The sequence below is a fragment of the Pinus tabuliformis genome, chromosome X (genome assembly GCF_031772625.1).
Source record: "Pinus tabuliformis cultivar Carrire ecotype Pingquan chromosome X, CPIR1, whole genome shotgun sequence".
In the NCBI taxonomy this organism is placed as follows: Eukaryota; Viridiplantae; Streptophyta; class Pinopsida; order Pinales; family Pinaceae; genus Pinus; species Pinus tabuliformis.
The window spans coordinates 568,693,921-568,709,562 of record NC_142308.1 but is presented as its reverse complement, the minus strand read 5'-3'; positions in this window follow the sequence as shown (position 1 = coordinate 568,709,562).

Genomic DNA, 15,642 nt, shown 5'->3' with positions numbered 1-15,642 from the left:
CTTTGATTCATGGCTCATAAATTTTCCCTAAGAGATGATGTAATCAAAAGAATTATAAAAGATTATAAAGTCACACCTAAAGAAAAGAAAAATGTAAAATATGGTCAAGACTTAGTAAACATGCGGGAAAAAGCCGAGCATGAGTTCTACCCCCTCATTAACCATCACCTAGTTCTTGATGCAGGAAAAACCACCTAAAGGCAATTTCCCTGATTTTCATAATAACCTTACGTGAACCTGTGGGTTATGGCCCGCCTATACAAATCAGAAGCATTTACATTGGTGGGGTTTAAACAAAAACCTAACCAATCACCAAAAATGATATAACACATGATCCACCAATGCACAACGGTCCCACTGCAAACACACAAGACCGGACCTCAAATAAAATAAACCCGCGTCCATAAACTTCTCGGGTTCGCTCTTCCCCAAGTTCTATCGGCTTCAATCTCCGCCGTTTATCTTACCATTCAATCTGATGGTTGATGTTACACCCGATCAACCAACCTAATCAGCGATCCTCCACCGTTTGATCAAGACACACTTGATCCAACGGTCAGTAACGATATTGCACAGGAATCTTACATGACGTTTACCCGGCCCTACGGAGCCGATAAGGATTATAAATCCTTAATCTACAAATGTTTGGGTCTTTTTTGAGATTAATGTTCGATCACTTTATGTCTGATACCTGTTGGATATATGAGGTCATCAAATCTACAGCCTGGGGGTCTTCAACTAGCACACAGATTACCAAACAACTCAACCTCCGCAGTTGACAGTGATGCAAGCGTTTGGAAATGAGATCGACGGCTAGGATTTAGTATGGGGCTTCAACCATGATCAAGACATCTATACACCCTTATTCCCCGCAGTCTATTCCTCCGCCATTTTCTTCCGCCAAAATATCTATCAATCTAAACGATCAAATGGCTCCCTCTGCACTTGTTCGCTTATGATGGAATTCACATTTCCACCTAGATTAACTCTGCCACACTCTGTTTAAACACTCACACACATATATCGTATTAACACTGGATCGCCATCGATCCTTAAAGTGATCGATGATCGATCAATAACCAATCACACGAAATTTAACTCTTCCAACACATACATCTGAACTATAGGTCAAACATACACATATACACGAAAATCCACATAACACATATATTTCTATTATATACATAATTCGATTACAAACTAAGGCATTTCAGCCTTAGACACAATTTCTCCTTAGACTACATTGCATTCACTCTTTGTCTATGCTCTATATCTGTCTCTCTATATATCCCCCTATGAGAACACACAAGTTCATAATATATAGAAATAAGTATAGAATCATGGATCATTCTAGATCCATGATCTTCTCCTAAAATCGTTCAAACAAATTCCTAAATCTTTTGTTATGCATACAAGGCAGATAATTACATTAATTCAAGTCTTCTAACACTTATCAATTCCATCAATTTAGATCGTTTTTAACAGAAAATTGCTCCCGTGTTACATGATTGTCCACGTCTCCTCCTCCATAGCTTTGAATTTGACTTTTGATTAAGGGTGTCCGGATGCTCCTGCATCAGACTCCCGAGGCACAAAAAATTTATGACCTCCTAGTCATATGCTTCTCCTTCATCCCATAGCAATTCTACCCACTTCCTCAGTGGAATTTCCTTCATGATCTTTCTGTGAGCTGCAACATACCTCTGCAATAACAAGTCTCCTTCTTGCTACATATGCCTCACTAAGCTTCTCCCCTCGAGCTTAGTCTTTTGGCATCTCTCTGGTTCTCTCTTCTGTGGAACCATATGAGCATTTCATGCTCTAGGCTGCTGCAAGTTTTCTCACCTTTTGCTGCCGCTATCGACAGTACAAAGATCATAAACTCTCCAGTCTTCAACATAACTGTACCTCCTCCTTTTGCACGCAAAATCTTCTTTCTCGCAGGAAACCTTTCCCTGCTCTGATACCACTTTGACACAGGAAAAACCGCCTAAAGGCAATTTCCCTAATTTTCATAATAACCTTATGTGAACTTGTGGGTTATGGCCCACCTATACAAATCAGAAGCGTTTACATTGGTGGGGTTTAAAAAAAAACCCGACCAATCACCAAACAACGATATAACACATGATCCACTAACGAACGTTGGTCCCACTCTGAACACACAAGACCAGACCTCAAATAAAATAAACCCGCATCCATAAACTTCTCAGGTCCACTCTTCCTCAAGGGCTTCAATCTCCACCGTTTATCTTACCATTCAATCCAACGGTTGATGTTACACCCGATCAAACAACCTAATCAGCAATCCTCCACCGTTTGATCAAGACACACTTGATCCAACGGTTAGTAACGATATCGCACGGGAATCTTGCATGACGTTTACCCGACCTTATGGCGCTGATAAGGATTATAAATCCTTAATCTATAAATGTTCGGGTCCGTTTTGAGATTAACATCCGATCACTTTATGACCTGATACCCGTTGGATATACGAGGTCATCAAATCTACGGCTCGCGGGTCTTCAACTAGCACACAGATTACCAAACAACTCAACCTTCGCAGTTGATTGTGACATAAGCGCTTCGAAATGAGATCGATGGCTAAGATTTAGTATGGGGCTTCAACCATGATCAAGACATCTATACACTCCTATTTCTCGCAGTCTATTCCCTGCCATTTTTCTTCCGCAAAAATATCCGTCGATCTAAACGATCTGACGACTCCCTCTGTGCTTGTTCGCTTATGATGGAATTCGCATTTCCACCCAGATTAACTTTGCCACACTCTGTTTAAACACTCACACACATATATCGTATTAACGTTGGATTGCCATCGATCCTTACAGTGATCGATGATCGATCAATAACCTGTCACACGAAATTTAACTCTTCCAACACATACATTTGAACTATAGGTCAAACATACACATACACAAGAATCCACATAACACATATATTTCTGTTATATACATAATTCGATTACAAACTAAGGCATTTTAGCCTTAGACACAATTTCTCCTTAGACTACATTGCATTCACTCTATGTCTATGCTCTATATTTGTCTCTATATATATCCCCTATCAGAACACGCAGGTTCATAATATATAGAAATAACTATAGAATCATGGATCATTCTAGATCCATGATCTTCTCCTAAAATCGTTCAAACAAACTCCTAAATCTTTCGTTATGCATACATGGCAGATAATTACATTAATTCAAGTCTTCTAAAGACTTATCAATTCCATCAATTTAGATCGTTGTTAACAGAAAATTGCTCCAGGGTTACATGATTGTCCACGTCTCCTCCTCCATAGTTTTGACTTTGACTTTTGATTAAGGGTGTCCAGCTGCTCCTGCATCATTTCCTCAACATCTCAACATCTAAAAGAAACTCTTGAGTGTCTCAATTTCAATGAGCGAGAAACTACTACATCTTTAAGGGGTATTGGAAAAGCATAAAGTGAGCTTAGTCCCCTAAGCTATGCAAGAAAAAGAATAAATCATTGAAGTAAAAGGGATACCCAGGGGATGGAAAAAGTAGAACATTTATTCTCACACATGGAATATTTTGATGTATTTATTATGTTTTAAAGCTATCTTAAGGTCAATTTGTGACCTTTAGGCCTAGTTGAATGGTCAAGGCTCGCTCTTGTAAAATTATGAAAAGTGACCTGGTTTCCCTCGTATAAATAGAAGGAATTCATTTTCATTTTGTATCATCACACTTCTCTCTCTCTTAGGAAGTTTGCACCGGTTCTCTTGCCTTTTTTTCTTGGCCACTATGGATGAATGATGGAGTGAATTGTCTTGGTAAGGATATCTTTTGCATGAGGACACTTTCTTGGATTCATGAAGTGATTCTTGATTGAAAAGTTTATTGTCAATTTCCTTCCAATTTTCATGTTAGTTTCTGAAATTAGGGTTCTAATGCGCCATATTAAAAATTGAAAAATATTTCATGAAATCGTATTTCTAGATGCTATGCAAAATTTGTTTTTAAAATCCCCATCAAAGGAACTTCGCACATGCATCCTTTGGTTTGAAATCTCCACTTTAAAGAAGTCGTTAGGGTTTCTACGTGTGGATTCATAGTCCTCAACCCTCTTCATACAATACCTTCGATCTTTGATCTCGCCATTATTGACTCCATTCCCCAATCGAAAAGAGGCACTAGACTAGTTGGTGGTGATCATCTTAATTTTCTATCTTTCTTAATTCATACTAAATAGGGTGAGGGTTAGCTTAAATTTGCATTTTATAGCAATTTTATGCCTATTTGTTTTTCCCCTCTTGATAGGGATTGCATTTGATAAATATAAAAAGGCAAAATCCAGCATTGATTGCATATTTTCACCTTTAAATTAGGGCTGATGTATAGATAATTACTGCTGTCATATGCATTTTTAGCCATAAAAATTCATTGTTTATTTAACCCTTGCTCGCCTCTTTGATAACCTTTGCTCCTTTGTTGATCTTACTGTTGATAGGCTATTTCTCAAGCTGTTGTATGCTATTGTATGTGCTAAATCTGCATATCATAAAAATCCTAACTATAACAACTTTCTTCTAAGTCATAAAAGTTTTTGGAAAGTGTACTTGAACTTTTACAACTCTTATCTCAACCTTTTGAAGGTTTTGCCACTATCTTTCTCTTTAATCATTAAACATTATTATCAACTTTGAACCCTCCTTAATTGAATATCTTGTTGGTGATTTCTTTAGGGAAGCCTCCCTTGTGGGGATAACATCCACCACTAAATCCCTGAAGAGAGGCCACTATGGTGACAATGGTGGTTGATCTCTTGTTGCCATAAGACCTAGGTTGCCTAGTGAAGCTTTGCACTACGCCTGCTAGATTTTGCTAATGGTACCTTTTCTCTTGGATTGACAAGATAATTGGGGTTGTTGCAAGTTGTGTTAAAATTGGCAACTAGGGAAAAACTTCATGTGTGTCATCTTATTAATGGCTGATAACATTTTTATTAGATTCCTCTTGTCGAGAGGTGTAGGATTGATATAAAGATCATACGATTCCGATAAGTATTCATGGAGATATGAATTTATTTAGATTATGGAATTATTATCAAGCCGACCTACAACTCATGTAGGCTCAGAAGCCCAACAATCGCAACTATTCTAACACCAACATTGTGTATAAATACAGGAGGACTTTTCCTCATTTGGACTCACTCATCTCATCACATCTCTCTCTCTCTACTGCGCAGAAAAGGGTCTCTCCCTCACACATGTGAAGCCGGAAGCTGCTGAAACTAAAGCTGCAACTGCAGAAGTAAAGATTGACCTGCATGGACTAGAAGATCACCTCATCTGAACTGCGATGTAGGTTCATTTTAACCTCCTTTGAAAGCCGCAACTTTTGGTGGTGGAATCAAGTCAATCCGACAAACGGTTTGCAAGATATCCACTACCCTACTTTGAAGCTAGAAGCTGCCGAAATTGAAACTGCAACTGCAGAAGTAAAGTTTGACCTACGTGGACTAGAAGATCTCCTCATCTGAACTGCGTTGTAGGTTCATCTGAACCTCCTCTAGAAGCCGCAACTTTTGGTGGTGGAATCAAGCCGATCCGACGGTCGGTTTGTGAGATATCGTCTGCCCTAGTTTGATGATGAAGCTGCTAATGTTGACGCTGCTGATCTAGGGTTTGCTACTGCTGATATGAATCATATTTATTGTACTATTTTTCTCTGCTGAATTATTGAAGATAAAAGAAGATTTGATCAAAGGATTTCCCCACATATTGTGGGGTTTGTCCCTGGCTAGCCGCCACATCTTGTGTCTCTTGTCTTAGGCTTGTTTTCTGTCAATCGTTTAATGTTCTATCTGCACTTTACTTTATGTACATGTGATTGCTAATTATGGAATATAATAAGAAAAAGAAGTAAACTGTTATAAGCATAGAACATACCATAACTTAACATGGTATCAGAGCTGAGGTGAAGACAAAGCCCGAGCAAGAGCAAGAGCAATCACCGAAGAGAAGATTGGCAAGGTTATCCTAAAAGAACGATGGGGTCCTCAACACTCTTTCCTGCCGAAGACAAGCTCCGTGAGAAAGCCGACTATCACGGATGGAAGATGTATATCGATCTAACCCTTGAGGATCAAGGAGTGTTGGATCATGTGAGAGGCAATATTGTTGAGCCTCCATCAAATGCACCTCCTACTGCTAGGAACAAATGGAAGAACGGAGAAATTAAAGTGAAGAAGATCATCCAGGACTCTATCAACAAGTGCTTGGTGGCCTACATCTCTGAACTAGACACCTCCAAGGAAATCTACGATAGACTCGTGAGTTTATTTAAAGTTAATGATGCAAATCAAGTTTTGTTTCTTAGAAATAAGCTGAAGGAAATTCATAAGGGTAAAGATGAAAGTATGCAAGCATACTTCTTAAGAATCACCGAGATCAAGAACGATCTCCTATCTATTGGGGAGACTATTACTAATAGAGAAATGGCACTCACGACTCTTGGAGGATTACCATCCGAATGGTACGTGTTTAGGACTACTCTTCTGAACAATAATGTAATTCCTGGTTTCGAGGAATTAATGGCTAGATGCATTCAAGAAGAAACAAGGGTAGAAGAGCAAGAAATGCCCATGCCTAAAGGTCCTCCTGCTGCCTTTTCTTCTCATGCTAAGAAAAGAAATAATTCCGGGACTAAAAAAAAAGGAAAGGCTAGACCTAAGGGTGGAAGAAAAGGACGATGTTACATTTGCAATAAACCAAGTCACTATGCAAGGGAGTCCCTGATAAAAAGGACTCACACCGGGATGACGATCAAAATCCCTCTGATGGCAATCAAATGAATGACAAATTCAATAGCAAAGGTAAGAGGAGAGTTGGGAATCAAGGAAGAGGACAACCATTCAAGAAGGCTAGAAATTCCAGGATGTATTAAATGCACCTGACCTCAAAAAGAACCTGGTGTCCATCTCGACAATGGAATACAAAGGCTACAAGGTAACCTTCAGTGATGGCAAGGTACGTATATGGAAAAATAATGTTAAAGATGCCTTTACTCTTGGGTTTCATGTTGATTCACTATATCAGGTCGATGGATGTCTGCTAGGTGTCATGTCTTATGACACATCTCTTCAGTCCGAACTTTGGCATTAGAGGTTTGCCCTCCTTCATTATAAATCTCTACTCGGTGTAAGACAAATGGTGACAAGGATGCCCAAATTCCGAGTAGAGAAAGAAGGTGTATGTTTAGGATGTGCCGAAAGAAAGCTCAAAAGGGGACCATTCCACTCAAGCCTAAGCAAGACCTCCGATATATTACAGTTGGTTCACTCGAGGTTGGCATTAAGAGGGAGACTACTACACCACATACTCCAAAGTAGAATGGTGTGGCACCATACGATTGTAGAAGCTGTCTCTATGGGTAGATGATGTAACAATGCCTGATGTGGAAGAACCGATGGATCCTATTTGAGCCTTCCTCTTCTAGGAAGAGGCCTTCATGGCTTAGGGGGCTATTTGATGATGCTGAAGGAAATGCTGCACCCCGAGGAACCTTCCATGAAAGTAAGAAACCCAATAGGTATCAGGGATACCTGACCAGTATGAGCACAATCATACAAAATGAGCCTTCATCATTCTCAAATGCCGTCAAGCATCAAGTATGGAAGGATGCTATGACCATTATGGAGAATGATGTTTGGGAAGTAGTTCCCAAACCCCAGGACAAGACAATTGTTACTTCAAAATGGCTTTACAAGCTAAAGCTATAGCAGATGGAAGTACAAAATAGTATAAGGCTCGTTTTGTTGCTCGTGGTTTCTCCTAGAAGGAAAGTATAGACTATAATGTGATATTTGCACCTGTTGCCAGATATATGACCATCCGCTTGATCATAGCCCTTGTGGCTTCACAAGGGTGGAATCTACATCAGATGGATGTCAAGACCGCGTTCTTGCACGGTTCGATCAAAGAAGAGGTCTATGTGGAGCAACCCGAAGGATTTGAGATTTATGATTGAAAATCTCATGTATGCAGGTTGAAGAAGGCTCTCTATGGGTTGAAGCAAGCACCCCGAGCATGGTATGAGAGGATCGATAGCTACTTGATGAAGCTGGGATTCACTAGGAGTGAAGTCGATCCTAACCTTTACTTTAAGGTTGAAGATGACAAGCCTCTCATACTGGTGACCTCTTTCTAACAGGTGCATACCCTCTCATTCACAAATGTAAGAGGGAGTTGGCTTCTGAATTTGAAATGAAGAATCAAGGACTTGAAGTGTGGCAGAAGCCAAGGGAAATTTTCCTATCTCAAGGAAAATATGTGGTGAAGATTCTAAAAAAATTTGGTATGGTGGACTGCAAGCCTGTGACTACCTCGAGAATCTTAACTTTCAGAAGTTATATGGTAGTGATGTCGAACCAGATTTGGGAAATGCCTCTGAGTTTCAAAAACTCATTCGCGTTGATGTTCTTGGTGAACCTCCGCCTGAACATATGTTTTGCAGTTAGCATTGTGAGCTCATATTTGGTTGAGCCTCACTAGATTGGTGCCAAGAATCTTCTGAGATTGTTGACACCTAATCCTCTGTGATTGGGAGAATTTGGAATGTGAACAGTCATCAGAAGATGAACTGAGCAGTCACATTCTTTGTATATAACAATAGCTACCTAATGAAATAAACTGAATCAGTTTTAGTGCCTATTGGAGAGTTACTGCCTGGCCTGACATGGTATCAGAGCCAGCCCTTTTTTTAGCTGTTGTAACTCCCTATTCTGCTCCTCTGCTCCTCTGCTTTCCATTCAAAAATGCTGCCTGTTCATAAATATGGTAGCCTGCTCCACACTATCACCTGAACACTGCTGCCTGACATTGCCTGCGCCCTCTTCTCTGACCATTTTTTTCATATTCACTGTAAGCTGCGCTGCTCATCCTCTGAAATACATTCTGGACGTTGTCAGAGGCGTTAGAGGATTTGACAATCGTAGGCGTTGGAGGCAGGCAAAAGCGAGCACACATTGGAATGAGTCTATCTACATGCCAAAGGAATGTATGAATGCTGCTCCTGATTTGAATGTTGCTCCTGAGTTGAATGGTAACCCTATATTGAATACGCTGCTCCTGATTTGAATGCATTCTGGAATGCTGCTCCGTTTTGAAGAACACTGGTATATATATGTTGAATGTGTTTTGGCTATACGCTATCCTTTTTTTTGGCTCCAGAAAAGCTGTGTTAAACGCTGCTTTATATAAATTCTAGAAATGTTGTGTTAAACGCTGCTTTATATAAATTCCAGAAACGCTGTGTTAAACGCTGCTTTATATAAATTCCAAGATTGAATTTGTAATCACGTGAAAGGTAAACTAAGCAGTAATCCGTGGACATTGAAGAATCGATGCAATCATCTATTAACTGATCACATTTCTGAGCATTTCACAGATTCGGAATTTACGGTGAAAGCTGGTTATTTATTCATCTTCATCGTACAAGCTGAATATAAGTCGTATGATCCTTTTTTTGTGGTTGTCACATGGTAATTGAGTTTTTAAAATGAGACGTATGCCATATGCATATATAATAATGGATTTATATGGATTTAGGTAAAACTTATATGAAGTTTATATGAGATTCATATGGTGGATTCATATGAGATATATAAGATTTATAAGGTGGAGTTTTTTAAGATTTATAAGGCAAAGTTTTATGAGATTTATATGATGAACTTATATAAAACTTATATGAGGTTTATGTGAGGTGAATTTATACAATGATGGATTTATATGAGTCACATTGTGGATTTGAAATCCTTTGAGAATGCTTTTTTGAGTACACTGGCAGAAGTATTCTTTTCTATCAGCAAAAGTTTTTTTTACAGAATGCATTCAATCATCTCTATGGTAGGAATAGTTCTCACTGGCAAGGAGAACTATCTTGAATGGTCCCGGATGATAAAACACACCCTCATCTTCAATGAGTTGTGGAAAGGAGTGTGTGTCGGAGAAGCAGACAATGACCCAGTGCAGCCTACATCAGACAAAGAGCTTGTCATTTGGAAAAACAAAAACAACAAAGCCTATGCATTAATCGCAACATCTGTAAATGAAGAAGTAAGTCACCATATTTCATCATATTCAACTGCCTTTGAAACTTTACAAAAGCTGAAAGAACTCTATGACTCACATTCTGCACTTGAAGTTGTTCAGCTCATGATTAAACTCTTCACTATTGAACTGAAAAATAATGATCCTCTTGCTCTTGCATCTGAAGTAAAGTCTATAATGCATGATATCAAATCCACTAAAGTTGAGCTGGATATCCCTCTTATTGCTTTTCTCAAGGCACTCTATCCTACCTACTCCAATTATCTTGAGTCTTTACAAGCAAATGGAAATATTAAAGATATAACCTTTGACTCTCTTGTGAAAAAGTTTGTTGAAAGAGAAAAAGCCTTTGGAAAGAAGACAGCGCCTGAATCTTCTGAAGAGACTGTGTGCCTTGCTCATAAAGAAAAGCATCCTGCTCAAGATTCTACAAGAGGAAGAGGTGGACGAAGAGGAAGAGGAAGATACTTCAGACGCAGGGGGTAGACATTCTCAAGGAGAAAAGGCAGACTTACATTGCATTCGCTGCAAAAGAAATGGATCACATGATGCCTCTACATGCAAGCTACCATGGGACAAAATTGAGCAGAAAAGAAACCAACAAAAAGGTAAAACTGATGATACAGACAAAGGTAAAGCACCTGAATCCGCTCACTATATTGAGGCACAATGTAACACTGGAGTAAATGAAGATTTGTTTAATGCTTCACTTGCTTCTTCGAAAAATGATTGGTTGCTTGATTCAGGAACAACATGTCATATGACTCATAGAAAAGATTTTTTTGAAGATTTCACTGACAATGTTGATGGAGCAGTATACTTTGCAGATCAGTAAAAAATCAAGCCATCAGGGCTTGGCACAATCAGGCTTAAACTGCCTGGTCTTCCAGACTTTCTTCTAGATCATGTTCTATATCTCCCACAACTCAAAAGAAACTTGCTGTCCTTGGTTCACATCCGCCAGCAAGGTCACTCCATTCATATGTTTGATGGCAAGCTTGAGGTAAGAAAAGCATCTGACCACTCACTTGTCATGAAGGGAATAGAAGAAGAAAGGCTTCTCAAACTGCAAGGAACCTCTGCTCATGCACACCATTTCTCATATATTTCTCATCATGAAGAAGGTACACTTCCATCAAGTTTATTATGGCATGCTAGATTTGGACATTTAAACTATGATAGTCTTCGCTTATTGAAGAAAAATGGTGTTGCTGGTTTGCCTACAATTCCTAGAAAACATAAGCAATGTGATGCTTGCATTCTAGGAAAGCAAAGCAAATAGTCTTTTCATGATTCACATTCAAGAGCACATAGGAAGCTTGAACTCATTCATTCAGATTTATGTGGTCCAATGCCTATTCCTTCTGCAAATGGAAATAAATATATCATGACATTTATTGATGATTACACCATAATGTGTTGGGTTTATTTATTGAAGAACAAATCTAATGCTTTTCAAATATTCAAGAATTTTCATAAATGGATTGAAAATGATGCACAATCTCATATTGGGTCTATTCGCACTGATAATGGAAAAGAATATACATCAAATGAATTTGAAAACTACCTTCGCCAACATGGGATTAAACATCAAACAACTGTGCCTTATAATCCCCAACAGAATGGTGTAGCTGAAAGAATGAATAGAACAATCTTGAATATGGTACTATCCATGCTTTTCTTCAAAAATGTAAAGACAATGTTTTGGGCTGATGCTGTTCTATGTGCTGCATATATAAAGAATAGATGTCCATCTAATGCTATAAGAAACAAGACTCCTTATGAATTGTGGTATGGACATATTCCTTCGATAAAACATCTCAGGATCTTTGGTTCCACCTGTTATGCTTTGATACCAAAGGTACATAGAAACAAACTTGGTGCTAGAAGTCGTAAGTGTATCTTCCTGGGGTCTTCAAACACCTCCAAAGCATACCACCTCTATGATGAAGTAAATAAAAAGTTTGTTGTATCTAGAGATGTAATTTTTCTTGAATCATCCAAATCTGACAATGTTGTTGAGCGGCAACTTGATCGCTTGGATAGATTCGCAAAAACGAAATCATTTCAAGAATTTGATAATCAGATTCCACATCTTGAAGGGGGGATTCCTATACTAGATCAACATGTGGAATCTTCTTCTGAAGAACACTCTCCCCTGAATGAAACTCCAACAACGGATGATGCTTTAAGTGATGTAATTGATAGAATTGGGAGACTCAATCTTGATTCAATCCCAACTCAATCAACAGAGCAGCCTGGACCATCTCAGAAAGGTCCCCCAAAGTGGCTGACAAAGACACTTGAAAGTGTTCATCCTGATGAAATTGGAAAAACAGGAACCAGAAATTCAAACCGACAAAATGGAGGTGATGTAGATAACTCTAATTCACCTGTTGATATGGATGTTTCTTATGATTGTGAATTGAACTTGTCTACAGATTTTGAACCAACTTCCTTCAAAGAAGCTGCTTCTCATGATAAATGGAAAGAAGCGATGCAAAAGGAGTATGATGCCCTCATAAAGAACGGCACTTGGACGCTGGTTGATCCTCCATTTGGAACCAAACCAATTGGCTGCAAGTGGGTCTACAAGAACAAGTACAAAGCTGATGGCTCACTTGACAAGCACAAAGCTAGGATTGTGGAAAAAGGTTTTGCACAGAAGGAAGGGGTCAATTATGAGGAAACTTTTGCCCCCACAGCAAAATGGGCCACCATCCAAACACTCTTTGCACTAGCAACTCAGAACGGTTGGAAAGTCCATCAAATGGATGTAAAAACTGCCTTCTTGAATGGAGATCTAAAAGAGAATGTTTTTATGTCCCAGCCTGAAGGATTTGCTGTGAAAGGACATGAACATAAAGTATGCAAACTTGTAAAGTCCTTGTATGGCCTCAAACAAGCACCGCGAGCCTGGTATGAAAAACTAACTGAGCATCTTCTGAAACTCAACTTCAATCATTTTGATTTTGATGATGCAACTTTATTTGTCAAGAAAGTTGGCAAAACAGTTGTATATCTTGTGGTATATGTAGATGATCTTTTAATGACAGGGAACAATGAAAGCTACATTGCATCCATAAAGAAGGAATTGGGGAAAAGTTTTGAAATGACTGATTTGGGCTATGTTCATTACTATCTTGGCATTGAAGTAACCCAACATCCAAAATCCATATTTCTTTCTCAAAAGAAATACATTGGAGATTTGTTAAACATATTTGGCATGACAGAGTGCAATCCTCTTTCTACTCCAATGGAACAAAACTTAAAGCTCACATCTATTGAAGGAAAGGAATTTGAGGATGCAACAAAGTATAGACAACTTGTAGAAAGTCTCATCTACCTCACTACTACCAAACCAGACATTTCATTTGCTGTTGGAATCCTCTCTAGGTTTATGCAAAAGCCTTGTGAGGGACATTGGTCTGCTGCAAAAAGAGTTCTAAGGTACTTGAAGGGAACTCAAGACCTTGGAATCAAGTATACACAGGTGGACGACTTCAGCTTGATTGGATACTCTGATTCAGACTTCGATGGAGACAAAGAAACTGGGGTATCTACTTCAAGATATGCTATGAGTCTTGGATCAGGAGTTGTCTCTTGGAGATCACGCAAACAATCAGTTCCAGCAGATTCCACAACAGAAGCAGAATACGTAACAGCAGCTGAAGCAACGAAAGAAATTGTGTGGCTCAAGAAAATTCTTGAAGATTTGCAGGTAAAACAAGTACAATCAACTCCACTCATGATTGACAACACCTCTGCAATAAAGTTGGCCAAGAACCCAAAGTTCCATGATCGTACAAAGCACATCAATACTAAATATCATCTGATCCGACATCATGTTGAGGCCAAAACAATCCATCTCTGTCATTGTTCCACAAATGAGCAAATTGCAGACATCTTCACCAAAGCGCTTGGAAGAGAAAAGCTTGAAAGATTCAGAACAATGCTTGGACTCACCAACATCCCTTCAGATTAAGGGGGGAATGTTGACACCTAATCCTTTGCGATTGGGAGAATTTGGAATGTGAACAGTCATCAGAAGATGAACTGAGCAGTCACATTCTTTGTATATAACAATAGCTACCTAATGAAATAAACCGAATCAGTTTTAGTGCCTATTGGAGAGTTACTGCCTGCCTAGACTATAATGTGATATTTGCACCTGTTGCCAGATATATGACCATCCACTTGATCATAGCCCTTGTGGCTTCACAAGGGTGGAACCTACATCAGATGGATGTCAAGACCGCGTTCTTGCACGGTTCGATCAAAGAAGAGGTCTATGTGGAGCAACCCGAAGGATTTGAGATTTATGATTGAAAATCTCATGTATGCAAGTTGAAGAAGGCTCTTTATGCGCTGAAGCAAGCACCCCGAGCATGGTATGAGAGGATCGATAGCTACTTGATGAAGCTGGGATTCACTAGGAGTGAAGTCGATCCTAACCTTTACTTTAAGGTTGAAGATGACAAGCCTCTCATACTGGTGACCTCTTTCTAACAGGTGCATACCCTCTCATTCACAAATGTAAGAGAGAGTTGGCTTCTGAATTTGAAATGAAGAATCAAGGACTTGAAGTGTGGCAGAAGCCAAGGGAAATTTTCCTATCTCAAGGAAAATATATGGTGAAGATTCTAAAAAAATTTGGTATGGTGGACTGCAAGCCTGTGACTACCTTGAGAATCTTAACTTTCAGAAGTTATATGGTAGTGATGTCGAACCAGATTTGGGAAATGCCTCCGAGTTTCAAAAACTCATTCGCGTTGATGTTCTTGGTGAACCTCCGTCTGAACATATGTTTTGCAGTTAGCATTGTGAGCTCATATTTGGTTGAGCCTCACTAGATTGGTGCCAAGAATCTTCTGAGATGTCTTCAGGACACAATCTCTCATGGATTGAGATACACTGTCGGAAATATGAAACTGCATGATGTTGATTAGGCAGGTAGTGTGGAAGATCACTGGAGCACTTTTTAGTGTTGTTTCTCTTTGGATTCTTCTTCGATATAATGGACGAGCAGGAAGCAGAAGTCGGTTGCCATAAGCACCGCCAAGACCGGATACATATCTACAAGTATGATCTTGTAAGAAGCTGCCTGGTTGGGGAAACTCTTCAGTGAGCTGGTTGAACATATACCACTGTGATTCTCTGTAACAACTAGAGGTGGGATTCGATTATTGAGGAATCCCGTATTCGTCGATTGCTCCAGCAGATAGACATCATCTGGGATATGGTAAGTCAATGAGCAAGGAGGCTCCATCGCATTAAGATGATGTACAGGTCGATACACCTTGTCAAAGCCCCAAGGAAAGATCTAATCTGTGATTTTCCCAAACGACTTGGAGTCGTCAAGAAACCCTTGTATAAGGGTCCTGCATGTTGCATACATTGAGCTCTGGGATCAATGATATTGGTCTGGGACTAGTGGTAGGAGTTGTACCATACTATGACACTGACTTCGGGTCGGTTGAGACTGGTCTAGGACCAGCGGTACATACTCTGAGACTGACTTCGTGTCAGTGCAGTACTGGTTTGGG